Below are 14,163 nucleotides of genomic sequence, written 5' to 3'. Positions count from 1 at the left end.
TTTTCCCTTAGAAAACGATTCACAGCAGTCGGTTTGCATAAAAGTTCTTGATTATTCTACTGGATGAAATGGGACAAGGGAAGGGGACAAAATTGTAACATATTGTTAGTTAAAACCCTTATGCCTATCGACGACACAAAGGTCATTAAGGGACATAATCATTATATATATCCAAAATTCGAAGAAGGGAAGTTCTGTGCCCTCCACCTGCCACCGTGTTATAATTATCACTAACGAGATAAGCCTGGTCCGGTTGCACCCCCTAGGGTCAACCTCACACCCACTTATTACCTTATCATGGGCATATTTTCCCCCAGGGATCTATACATTTCTGATGAATGTATTCCCTCCATGAACCTAGTTTTCCAATAAGTATATTTTCCTCCCAAGGAGATACCTGCTCCCTACATGGACTCATTTTCTCTCACGGACGACCACTTGTGTCCATTTCCCCCGTGGATCTATTATTCCACATGAATCTATTCCCATCATGGACCAATGTTTGCCATATGGGGCCTCTATGTTCCCCCCATAGACCTATCTTCCCACCAGGAAATGGACTAGTGTATTCCTCATGGGCCTATTTCTCCCACATGGTAGACTAACCTCTTCTCCCATGAACCTACTTTTTCCTATGAAAGGGACTTACCTATTACCTGTGGGCTTATCTGGGAGACTTACCTGTTCCCTCATAGACGTACTATATTTACTTCCTCTGTGGGAGGATTTAACTATTCTCCTGATGGACCTATTTCTCCTCCTTAGGATGGCCTGCCTATTCCTCTCACGGACCTCTTTTTCCCCTATTCACCCACCGACCCACCCAGAGTAGTGTGCGTCAGCTGCGGTAGGACAACTCAGCAGGCTTTCATACAGAGGTTCACTGATATGTACTGTAGATGAAAAGTTTTATTTGACTGGTACTGTAGTAATGATGACTTACTGCTGAGTTGGGTGACGTTGTTCAGTTTGTCTTTTTTGCGAGCCATGAGGAGGATATTCATGCCCCGTTGTGCCAGTGCCTCGTGTACTCCTTGCCGATGCCGTCCGTGCACCCCGTCACCACTGTACACACACAGTGGTTTGAGAACTATGATCACATCTTTTTTAATGTAATGTTCACCTCCACACTGATATATGTAATTTATAACACAAATGTTGCAATGTTTGCTAAGGTTATATGAAAACACAACCCCATTTACGCTAATGAACAATAAACTAGAAGGCGCTCCAAGAGCGCATACCTCCCCCAATGACACAGCTATTAAAAATGATCCGGATCCGGATCCGTGGATATAGGATCCGGATCCACATTCACCCCAAAATTTAATCAATTCTTTCTTGGTCCATGGCCCACTTTTCCACAAAATTTCATTTGCAATGCACTGAGAACTTTTGGAGATATTGTGGAAGATACTGCTGATCCGGATCCGGATCCTCCCCAAAATTTAATTATTTCTTCCTTGGCCCATGGCCCACCCTTCCACAATATTTAATCAAAATCAGTTCTTAACATTTTGAGTAATCCTGCTAACAAGCAGACAAACAAACAGAGAAGCAAACCAACGGCGACAAAAACATAACCTCCTCGGAGGTAACAAATGCCTGTTGTAAGAACTAATAAGATAATTGTGAAACATCACTTTATCAGTAAAGAAGAAAAGAAGGTAAGTGCATTAAGCTTGGTGGCCCGAATGCAGTGGTGCATATTTTTATAGTAGCAAAGCTCATACTTGAGTACGAGAACAAGAGAGAATCTAAAAAGAAAATCCTCCGCCCACCCAACCCTCGAGGCGAAGCTGGGAGGAAAACATTAAAAGAAACATCATGCGATGTAGAAAAACTAGTAAGAAAATTTCATAGGATTGTATGAAAGGACATCGTATTCTAAGAACCGCAACCAGGAAAATAAGATAGAAAATAGTAACATTTTTGTCGTATGCGTTTTAATGTCAGAGTGAGTCCTATACCCGACTCTTTGTAGTCATATGCCTGCTGTATCTAACCTTTTCTTTTTTTGAAAACCCCAGTCGAAATACCATTAACTGCAACATCAGGTGACTTTGTTCAGTAATCCGGTATTACCGTAATATTCCAGATCAGTTCTTACTACTGCTACCGTTTTGTTATTTTTTTCCCCCAACCTGAAGGCATTTGTGTGTGCTCTGAACAGTCTCCCCAGTTGTAATAGTTCCTTATCAATACTTTTTCCAGCCTTTCTTTAACCCAAGCATAACTAAATCCTGGACAATTCAAGCCTACATAGTATTGTCACCCATTAAGCTAATCATTTTTTTTTTATATCGTTAGGAAATCCGCATACAGCGCTGCTAATTGATATCTATCTTTCTATTTATCTGTCCATACAACAAAAGAACGAGAACTGAACCCTGAGGCACGCCGTAACTTGGTAGGCTATTCCCCAGTCTAACTCAGCACCATCTACTTATTTCTTTGCTTGCCTTTCTATCTCCAGAATTCTACCCTTTTTTAAAATCCTCGTCTATACCACGCCCTCACACCTTCCAGTTGAGCCTTTCCTGGTGAACCCTAAAAATAACTCGGCTAACGTTATGAAAAAAATACACCGCCTGCTTTATCGCCATCTTCGACCTCTATCTCCCTCATGGAAAAATAAGGGAACCCGTAAATATCATTCCACTAGAACTCGTCTTATGTTATGTATTACGGCTCAGTCTGCTGATCTGGGCGTGGGTGTGGCAGGGAGAGTAAGGAGTGAATAAATGATATAGGTTATATATTGACAATGCTAAGCCGAGGAAGAACTTGGTGGAGTGGAGGAGAAGAGTTATAGACGGTGAAGGCTGAATACTGATAAACTCGTCACGTAGGATCGATCTTTTATTAATTTCTTGTTGTGTTCCGTCCTTTGCTGTTGCCAGGGTTACGACCGAAGAATGGGAGGTTAAGGCTCGGATTCCAAGGGACTGTGGAGATTTCGTAAAACCTCTCCCTTAGCGATTTACTTTCCGCATTACGCATCAATATCCACCTGTATATTTTTAACGTAATACCACTTCCTTGGCGATTTAGTCTGCATACTACACATCAATATTCTCTTGTATGTTGTTAATACTGTGTCGATATTAAAACGGCATATATCGGATGCGGGAAACTGTCAAGGTGTACTGCGCAAAATAAGTCGCCGAGGATGAGGTACTACCCAGCCTCCCACGCCACTTAGAATGCAGCCATCACACCGAATAATACCAAGGACTTCGTGGCAACCCTTACATAGCGATTGAGTCTGAAAATTACACCTTAACATTCTCTTCCTTATAGCATATTGAGATGCACTGTTCATAATAAATCGCTGCTGAATAAATGCTACGAAGCTTCTTTTTTTTTTTTTTTTTTTTTTTTTTCACGGCCCTACGACCGAAGAACACCGAGGTTAAGGGTCATGGTGGAAATAACTTTGGGATGTTCGTAACTCCTCATCCTAAGCTATTTCCTTTGACCACTGCGTCTTAAAATTCTGTTGTATTCTGCTTCTACTTTTTGGCAATATCGACATCGTAACACAAGAGGCTTTTCAGATGCAACAGGCTAAATAGATCTCTTAGGAAGAGGCGTTTTGAAGGAATTGAGGTTAGGACCAAGGGTTTTTTTTTAATAAGTTAGGTTCCTTCAGTTTTAATACAAATAATTTTCACTTAAGAGCGCCGTCGCTAAAAAAATAATCAATATATATATATATATATTGTCACGGAACAGAGAAAGATACTGTACACTTTAAGTGAGAATACTAATAATCACTACTGTCCCGTAAAGGTCCAGGTTCAAAACAAAAGAGTTAGGTAAAATTACAAGTTAAAGTTTAATGCTCAAACTAACAACAAAACATTCAGGACTCATAAGGATAATGTAATGGCAAAAACAGGTTAAATATATGGTTAACTGCAATAGCCTCTATTAACACGAAATGAGCATGAGTAAATTTATCTAAGTCAGCCCTGATAAAATGAAAACACACTGGGTAATGCTCAGTTAATGCAAGATAAATTATTACAGATACAAAATAATATTAATGATGGCTGACAATAAGAACCTTTACATAAATTACAAAAACCTTACTAGGCCTAAGAATTAACCTTATGCTACACAGTACAAGGAAAAATGCAACAACAGTTATACTTAAATTACACACAGCTGCTAGATGGTTGGAGACTTCCTGAGCACTCACAATAATAATAACTGTACAGGGGAGGACAGAGATGTGAGCAAAATGAGGAGTAGAGCTAAGTGGCAATAATGCAGAGACTGAGCTCATTATATAGGGGCCAGCAGAGCTTGATACAACTTGTAAGAAGGACGCGCAAATGAAGCCATAGGGGACAAAGAGCTGAAAATCCTGCTCTGAACAACAGAAAGGACGACTTACTCTACTATAACGGTAGAAGGGGGGACTGAGGCAGAACACGCTCGTGATCAAACATGCAGCATACTGTGTGTTAAAATTACACAAAGGATGATGAAATCATAGGCTATGTAACACCTCCCCACAAAGAAAAAGAAATTTACAAAGGAAATTTCTTATTACTCTAAAACAATCTGTCTAAAGTCTAGATAAGCAATCTGCAATAACATTTTCTTTCCCCTTGACATGTTGTATGTCTAATGAATACTCCTGAAGAAGTAGACTCCATCTTGTCAATCTCTGATTTTTATCTTTAAACTTACTAAGGAATTTCAGTGGGTTATGATCGGTATAAATGACTATGGGGTCAAAACCAGAACACAAATAAAATGAAAAATGCTGTAAACCCAAAATCAAGGCCAAAAGCTCTTTCTCAATAGTTGAGTAGTTCTTTTGAGGTGGAGTGAACTTCTTACTGTAATAAGATACAGGATGTTCAATACCCTGATCATCCTCTTGCAGCAAAACAGCCCCAGCTCCTGTATCACTTGCATCAACAGCCATCTTAAAAGGCTTAGCAAAATTTGGAGTAGTGAGCACTGGCTGACTTAATAGGATAGCTTTAAGTTTGCTGAAAGAGGATTCACAGTTATCGGTCCAGACAAATTTAACTCCCTTTTTCAGTAGGTCGGTAAGTGGTGATACAAGAACTGAAAAGTTAAGAACAAATCTCCTGTAATAACCTACCATTCCCAAAAATCTTTGTAGCTCTTTCCTACTTTTAGGTCTGGGAAGATCACTGATAACCTGAACCTTAGCTGCTGGTGGTGCAACATGTCCATCACCAATTACATACCCAAGGTACTGAACTTTAGCTTGACCAAACTCACACTTTGATAAATTAGCTACAAGATTAGCATGAACCAAATGCTCAAGAAATTTACTGACATGGCATAGGTGATCTTTCCAGTTGTCACTGAAGATTAATACATCATCAATATAAACAACACACCCTGCCAAACCTTCTGTTACAACATTCATGAGCTTCTGAAATGTGGCTGGTGCATTCTTCATACCATATGGCATTATCGAACATGCAAAAGTCTTTCCTAGTGTTACAAAACATGAGATCTCCCTAGCACGTTCAGTCATAGGTACTTGCCAGTATCCCTTTAACAAATCAAACTTACTTATGTACCTAGCCTTTCCGATCTTGTCTATGCAATCTTCCACGCGAGGGAGAGGGTAAGTGTCTGTTTTGGTTATCTGATTAACACGTCTGTAGTCAATGCAAAGCCACTGTGACCCACCTGGCTTAGGGACTAGAGTGACAGGAGAACTCCACTCGCTCTGACAGGGCTCAATCATCTTGTGGTCCAACAGGTAGCCAAGCTTCTTCTCGATGAGAGGAACTTTCACTGGGTTCACACGGTAAGGAGGCAGTTTAATTGGCTTTGCGTCTCCAACATCGACATCATGCATCAACACAGTGGTTCTTCCTGGAGTGGCACGGAACACTTGCGGGTACTCCTGCAGTAATGCCGAAAACTCCTGCCTTTCCTCGGGAGGTAGATGAGAAAGCTTAGTCTGGAGATCATTCATGATATCAGGATTCTTCCCCAAACTATCACTCAGGCTCATACTGCATGGGAGAGCTTCACTTGCAGACTCGGGTGGAACAGCTACAGTGCAGACTGGATTATTTTTGTCCCGCCTGTGATATAACTTTAGCATGTTGATGTGACATAGTTGCTTGTTCTTTCTACGATCTGGTGTGGCGATGACATAGTTGACATCACTGAGTTTCTTCTCCACGAAATAAGGACCACTAAACTTGGCTTGAAGAGGTTGCCCATGAAATGATAGCAGAATCAAAACCTGATCTCCTGGCTGAAAGTGGCGTAACCTGGACTTCTTATTATACCAAGTCTTCATCTTCTCCTGAGCAGCTCCTAAATTCTCTCTCGCCAGCTGTAAAGCAGTGGACAGCCGTTCTTTGAACTTCATCACATACTCCAGCAGGTTGACGTCATCTTCCTCCGACAGCCAGCATTCCTTGAGTAACTTAAGGGGTCCTCTTACTTCATGGCCAAACAGTAGTTCAAAAGGTGAGAAGCCCAGTGATTCATTTGGAGATTCTCTTGCAGCAAACACAACGAATGGAAGACCTTTATCCCAGTCTTTCTGATGTTCCAAACAGTATTTCCTGAGCATCGATTTGAGTGTTTGATGATATCTCTCCAACGCTCCTTGGGTCTGGGGATGGTAAGCTGAAGACGTGATCTGGGTGATGCCCAACTCTTTCAGAGACTGCTTGAAAACGTTTGACATGAAATTACTTCCCCGGTCTGACTGTACCTCCTTGGGCAGACCAAACTTTGTGAAGAACCCTAGCATTTCCTTAACCACGTTCTTTGCTGAGATATTTCTAAGTGGAATGGCTTCAGGATAACGAGTAGCCATATCAATCAGGGTCAACACATAAGAAAATCCTGAAGAAGTCTTAGGAAGAGGGCCCACAATATCCACCAACACACGGGTGAATGGCGCCTCAAAAGGAGGAATGGGAACTAGAGGTGCAACCTTTTCGGTCCGATTACACTTCCCCACAACTAGACAGTTGTGACAAGACTTACAATACCAGGAAACATCCCTGAAGATACCTGGCCAGTAGAAGTGTTTCAAAATGCGTGCCACAGTCTTCCTCACTCCAAGGTGTCCTGCCAAACTGGAATCATGAGCCACTCTAATGATATCCTGCCTACAAACACGAGGGATGACAACTTGATGTACAACCTCCCATTCACAGTCGGCTGATGCTGTTGGGGGTCTCCACTTCCTCATAAGTACTCCTGACTTTATATAATAACAAGTAGAAGCACCAGCTGACTCTTCCTCACTGCAAGCAGAGTTAGCTAGACCTTTCAACTCAGGGTCAGCAACCTGCAACTCAACCAACTCTTGACGAGACAAATTATCAACACTACGGGGTACTGCCTCATCTGGTGAGTGGTCCAAATTAGCAAGAAAAGTGTCAGCTAGGATAACATCATCATCATCATTATCCTCTAAATCACCAGTAACTTTAGACTTAGCCCTAGTAACAGCACATGCAGGGAACACATCAGGGACATCACAATCCTGGGTCGCAGCCACTGGCTCACTAGACAGCTGAGGAGCTGGACACACTTGACTTCCACCAATATCATTTCCAAGTAAGAAAGTTACACCTGACATTGGGAGTGTCTCAACCAACCCAACCATAACGGAACCATTAACAAAACCAGACTCTAAATTCACTCTGTACAGAGGGACAGAGAAGTAATTATTCCCTACACCTTGTAAGATTACAGTTTCATCAGAGGAATTAACATTAGAGCCTAGAACACTGGTCAGCATAAGGGATTGGCAAGCACCTGTATCACGATATATTTTAACTGATTTCCTGTCATTACTGTCCAGAGGACTGACAAAACCATCAGACAGGAAATTAGCACATGAACTCTTGATAGTGTCACCCACGTTACTGCTCAAAAGAGGAGCTCCATCATGAGAATTTAAGTTATCTCTCAAAGCAGGTTCAGTTAACTCAGTTAAAGAATTCTGGGAACTCTCAAAAGTGGACACTAGACCAATTGACTGAATATTTAAAGACTCCTTTTTGTTCACATCACGCTGTCTCCTGAAACATTTCTCCGTAGTATGACCAAGCTTACTACAATAAGTACATTTACTTTTCTGAAATCTAGACGTGAAGCTGGTATTTACTTCCTGAGAAACATCATCTTTATTCTCTTTCCTGTTACCTGTACTCTGAGTAGAGGCAACGTACTTACTCTCAGCTTTCCCTTTTTCTCTAGAATATCTCTTGTGAGTGAGAACATATTCATCAGCTAAAACTGCAGCATCAGACAAATTATCTATTCTTTTCCCATCAAGATATAGGCTTACATCTTTACTAATACACCTTTTGAAGTCCTCCAGCAAAATCATCTGCTTAAATTTGTCAAAATCAGAATCCACATTCTTAGAATTTAACCACTGCTCTAACAGATCTTCTTTGATTTTTGCATACTCAACATGGGATTGCTTATCTTGCTTGTAAGTTGTCCTAAATTTTACTCTATAGGCTTCAGGAACAAGCTCATAGGCCTTAAGAATCAAGCTCTTAACTACATCATAATTATCAGATTGATCCTGAGGCAAAGATGCATAAGTTACTTGAGCTTTACCGGTGAGAACAGTTTGAAGGAGTACTGGCAAATACTTTTTGGGCCAATTAAAACCTGTAGCTACCCTCTCAAACAACTGAAAATACTTTGTTAAATCAGATTCATTAAAAGGAGGGACAAGTTTAACATTTTTAGCCACATCAAAATCATCAGAGCTAGATGATCCAGTTCCACCTTGTTTCATGCGATACTCATGGTCTGCCTGAATCCTGGCAAGTTCAATTTGTGCCTGTATCTGTGCCTCCTGAATACGAGCCTGAGACTCCGCCTCCTTAGCCTGAGACTCAGCCTCCTTAGCACGTGCTTGAAATTCAGCCTCCTTAACACGAGCCTCCTGCAGGGCTAGCTGTAACTTAGCTAATTCAATCTGCGTTTGCTCATTTGGAGGAGTTACATTAAACAAGCTTTTATTAATCATGCCAACAATTTGATCTTTAGAATGATGAGAGTGAACTGCAATTCCCAATTGTTGAGCAACAAGCTTAAGTTCATTCTTTGTTCTGTTTTCTACATCACACACTGTTTGCACATTTGACAAAAAATCTTCGGCTTCATCAAGCGTAGTAATAGAAGACATCATGAATGAATCACAATCACAAAATAACAAGCAATATCCTTATGATAATATCCTGAATATCCTGATAAGAGGTCGCCAAATTTATCTTACGGAACAGAGAAAGATAATGTACACTTTAAGTGAGAATACTAATAATCACTACTGTTCCGTAAAGGTCCAGGTTCAAAACAAAAGAGTTAGGTAAAATTACAAGTTAAAGTTTAATGCTCAAACTAACAACAAAACATTCAGGACTCATAAGGATAATGTAATGGCAAAAACAGGTTAAATATATGGTTAACTGCAATAGCCTCTATTAACACGAAATTAGCATGAGTAAATTTATCTAAGTCAGCCCTGATAAAATGAAAACACACTGGGTAATGCTCAGTTAATGCAAGATAAATTATTACAGATACAAAATATTATTAATGATGGCTGACAAAAAGAACCTTTACATAAATTACAAAAACCTTACTAGGCCTAAGAATTAACCTTATGCTACACAGTACAAGGAAAAATGCAACAACAGTTATACTCAAATTACACACAGCTGCTAGATGGTTGGAGACTTCCTGAGCACTCACAATAATAATAACTGTACAGGGGAGGACAGAGATGTGAGCAAAATGAGGAGTAGATCTAAGTGGCAAATAATGCAGAGACTGAGCTCATTATATAGGGGCCAGCAGAGCTTGATACAACTTGTAAGAAGGACGCGCAATTGAAGCCATAGGGGACAAAGAGCTGAAAATCCTGCTCTGAACAACAGAAAGGACGACTTACTCTACTATAACGGTAGAAGGGGGGACTGAGGCAGAACACGCTCGTGATCAAACATGCAGCATACTGTGCGTTAAAATTACACAAAGGATGATGAAATCATAGGCTATGTAACAATATATATATATATATATATATATATATATATATATATATATATATATATATATATATATATATATATTAATTTCCTACCTTTCTAGCTTTTAGTGTTTAGAAACTTGGATCGGATTTTTAGTTTGGCCCATTTCTGTATTTCATTAATTTCAAAACTGGGCTCCCATTTTTCAATTTTCTCAGTACACTCGTTCATAACTCATATTTCTTTAATCTTATCTTCAATATTTCCTTGCACGATTTCCATCCGCGTTGATTTTCGTTAGATCAGATGGACTTATTCTCACTTTATTCCCATCCATTAAACAGGGATTGTTATGCAAATAACTACTATGCACTGATGAAGATTTGAAACGAGAGCTACTACATCTACGTCCGCAACACTGTGCAGTATTCTCGTGCGGCTGGAAATCTTGTTAACACCTCTCCCTTGCCAGGTTACGTATTATTCTCGTACGTTTTTAAGTTCTTCTTTGCTATGTATGCACTCCATGTCGATATAAAACGATCTAAAGAGCATGCAATAGAATGGAAGGTGTAATATGCAAAAGAAACCGTCATGGCAGATATAAAAACACTGCAATAGAATGATAAGGTGTCTTATGGAACAGAAACCGCCAGGGTACAGGTGAAGCAAAGTCTCATAAACTGGCAAAAATATGGCATTTGTATAAGAGGAAAAATTCAATAGCTCACCTGCCCACTTGCCGCCATACTTAATCACCAAGTTGTCTTTGTTCAGCCTCGCCCACACGAACTTGCGCAGCGCCAACACGACGTCAGCATGATGTACAGTACAGTCGTGGTCATAAAAAATCATCTATCCTTTTGTGCCTCAGGCTGCCTCCTTTATGCGCGGCAAGTCACAGGGGAGCAAGAGGGGCTGAGAGGGAGGAGCCAAAAAGGGAAGGGAAGGTGGGTGGGGGGTGAATGATGGTGTGCGGGTGGAGAGGGAGGGGAGGGAGAATGAATGCGAAGTGGTGGTCACATTGTTTGTCTATTTTCTTTCATGCAAGACATGATAAAAGAAGTTAATAATGTTGCATTATATCTTGTATACCGACGTCAGATAACAAGCTTTAGATATGTGGTGATATCAAGGGCTGGCTCGTGAAAGAAACTTACTGACGTGTCAGATCAATCATTAGTGCGGAGCCAGATATTTGTATACCAGTATTTTTTGACTTCGGACGCAGAATGGAAACTGGACGGCTTGGATTTCTGTAATGCTTAATTAAGAAACGTCCTTTACCCTTACATGTAATTAATTTTGGAACTAAATATCATATGTAACCTTTGATACTACGTCTGTGGCCACGGTAAATATGATCATCCTCTTGGTATACACTCCCTCTATACAGTCGCCATCACCACCAGATAATTGTGCATGAAAGATAAATAATTTAATGTCAGTGCACATGGCTGGATATAATTACGATATCTCTCAAGGAAAACAAAACCAAATCCTACCCAAACACCAATAATATATTTGTCAATGTTTACCGACAATGGTAAAGCCAAAGCAACAAGGAAAGCTTTAGTAAGTAGTCCAGTGACCTCCTGCCTCTCAATAACCTCTTGCAGTCTTCTCTGCAGCGAGGAAACAATGTTGTTGATGGTTTCCTGGTTTCGTTTGAATAGCTTCCACTCGTCCGTGGTGTGCTTGAGGAGGCGGGCCTGTGTTCTCTCGTTCTCTGGTTCCCACGCGTTGACAATCTGTGCCCACACGGTCTTCATGGTTCTGCACTAATGTTTGATCCGTCATGTCAGTATATTTCTCTCACGAACAGCTATACAAGATATAATGTAGCATTACCTTTACCTTTTACTGAGGTGCCGATCGTGTGACGTTAGCGGCCATGGAGCGTCATCTTCCTCTATCCTCAGCTATCCTGATTAACTCCACATTGCTGATTCTTGCTTGGAAATCGCATCTTATACAATCCGTATACTTTAATCGTTGTCTTCCTCTTGCTCTTCTTCCCTCTATTCTTCCAAGTAAACATTTTCAAGTTCTTTTACTCTTATAACGTCCCAAAAATTCCATCTGTCGTTTTCTTATAGCCTTCATCATTTCTTTTTCCACTCCTGCCCTTCTCAGAACTTCTTCATTTGTTACTATTTCTATCCATGATATTCGCATCGTTCTTCTCAAAAACCATACCCCAGCTGCTTGTAATCTCTCTCTCCTTTTCTTCTTTACTGTCCACGTTTCGCACCCGTATAATAGTGTTAACCAGACAAAACATTTCAACACTTTTATTCGTGTCCTCATATCCATAATTATGTTAGCTGAAATTTTTCTCATTCGTCCAAAAGCTTCTTTAGCAATACCAATTCTTCTTACAATTTCCTTCTCACTTCCTTCGTCATCTGATATAACAGCACCCAAGTATTCGAAACGTCAGTGCAGCATTATCTACCGAATATTAACTCTTTTATCTCTGAATGAAAGAAAATAGATAAATAATGCTACCATCAACCACTTCGCATCTCATTCTCCCTCCCCTACCTCCCCTCCCTTACTCCACCTTCGCACTATCACTCGTCCCCCCACCCACCTTCCCTTCTCTCTCTGGCCCTTCCCTCTCAGCCCCTCTTACTCCACTGTGACTTGCCGCGCATAAATCAGCCAGCTTGAGGCACGGGGAACCGATTGATGTGTGATTATTGATGACCACGACTGTACAGCACCCACCCGGCCACCTACACCAGCCAGAGGACAGCGCGGACATCCTTCACCTCCATCCTCGCTGGGTACACTGACGCAGACGCACACCTCATCTCCTTTACCGCCTCAGCAGGACTCAAGGACGCCTGTGTTGCCAAGCGGCCAGATGAGAGTGAGTAAGAGAAATCCACGTGCCAGATAGCGAAGATCGTATGACACTATGTTATTTCTGGAAGGTATAGTAAGGAGTAGGGAGGACACGACAGAGGATAAAATCAGAATGAAAAGGCTAGGTTTTACAATAGATTAGGTGAAGGATATGGAACGGCAATGGGAAGTCTTTAAACTGATAGTAGAGGGAAACTAGAAGAAACAAGGAAATATCAAGAAAAGAGGTAGAACAGAAGAGAACAAGAGGACGTTAAGGAGAGAAACACGAGAGACAATGAAATAGTCGTCTCTTACAAGCAGGGATACTGAGGACGCATTCTTTCTCCCCCTCCCACCAAGATGAGAACTTGGCGTAAAAAAAAAAAAAAAAAAAAAAATCGTCTTGTTTTCACTACAAATGGATTTACTTAGGTTATTTTTTTTTTTTTTTTTTATGTGAGGAAGAAGGAACCAAAGGCAACGAGCCCGCAAAACTATTCCTTCCAAGATAAATACAAAATATAAGAGAGAGCCAAATTCAAGATCCGATCATTTCCAGATACCTGGACACACTGCGTTTGAAAAACTGGAGATCATAGGAAGTAGGAAATACAGACATAGGGAGACAGTTCCAGACAATTCTAGTTGTGTCATGAATATTTCTGGTTATACATTCTCATTTATTAATAGATCTGTTAACTACCCTACATATCCCAGATTTTGAGTTTATAACATTCTATTGCTTTATTATCATTATTATTATTATTATTATTATTATTATTATTATTATTATTATTATTATTGCTTTTATTATTATTACTATTATTATTATTATAATCACAGCTAACACTACAACTACTATTACTACTACTACTACTACTACAACAACAACAACAACTGCTATTACTACTACAACCACTACTACTACTGCTATTATTCTTATTCTTATCATTATTCTTATTATGTAACTACGATATCTTAGTCTTCACTTCTTCACCCACGCAGTATATCGCTTGATGCTGAAGGAGGAGTGTCACAGGGTCGACTTTGTTTTGATTATGTAAGCCGTGCCAGTCCAAACAAGACAACATGAATAAGATATAAAGGATGCAGGTCCAGGGGTTAAATAAAAGAAAATAAATCAGTAAATAAATAAATAGGTAAAATCAAATAACAAATAAATAACGAAGCAAAAAAAACAACGAATAAACAATTAAGTGAAAACAAATTATATAACCAAATAAATAAATAAATAAATAACAAATAATAAAAT

The 14,163-nt window shown here is 40.1% G+C and overlaps 1 pseudogene; it reads right to left on the bottom strand.

Annotated features, from left to right (window-relative positions):
- LOC145410081 (uncharacterized) overlaps nt 1-14,163 on the bottom strand; it is a 29,736-nt pseudogene that overhangs the window by 8,619 nt on the left and 6,954 nt on the right.

This window comes from Coenobita brevimanus, chromosome 84 (genome assembly GCF_032717465.1).
Source record: "Coenobita brevimanus isolate Jiangsu-jjx chromosome 84, ASM3271746v2, whole genome shotgun sequence".
NCBI lineage: Eukaryota > Metazoa > Arthropoda > Malacostraca > Decapoda > Coenobitidae > Coenobita > Coenobita brevimanus.
The sequence above is the reverse complement of the archived record's forward strand: the minus strand, read 5'-3'. Positions and strand labels throughout refer to the sequence as shown.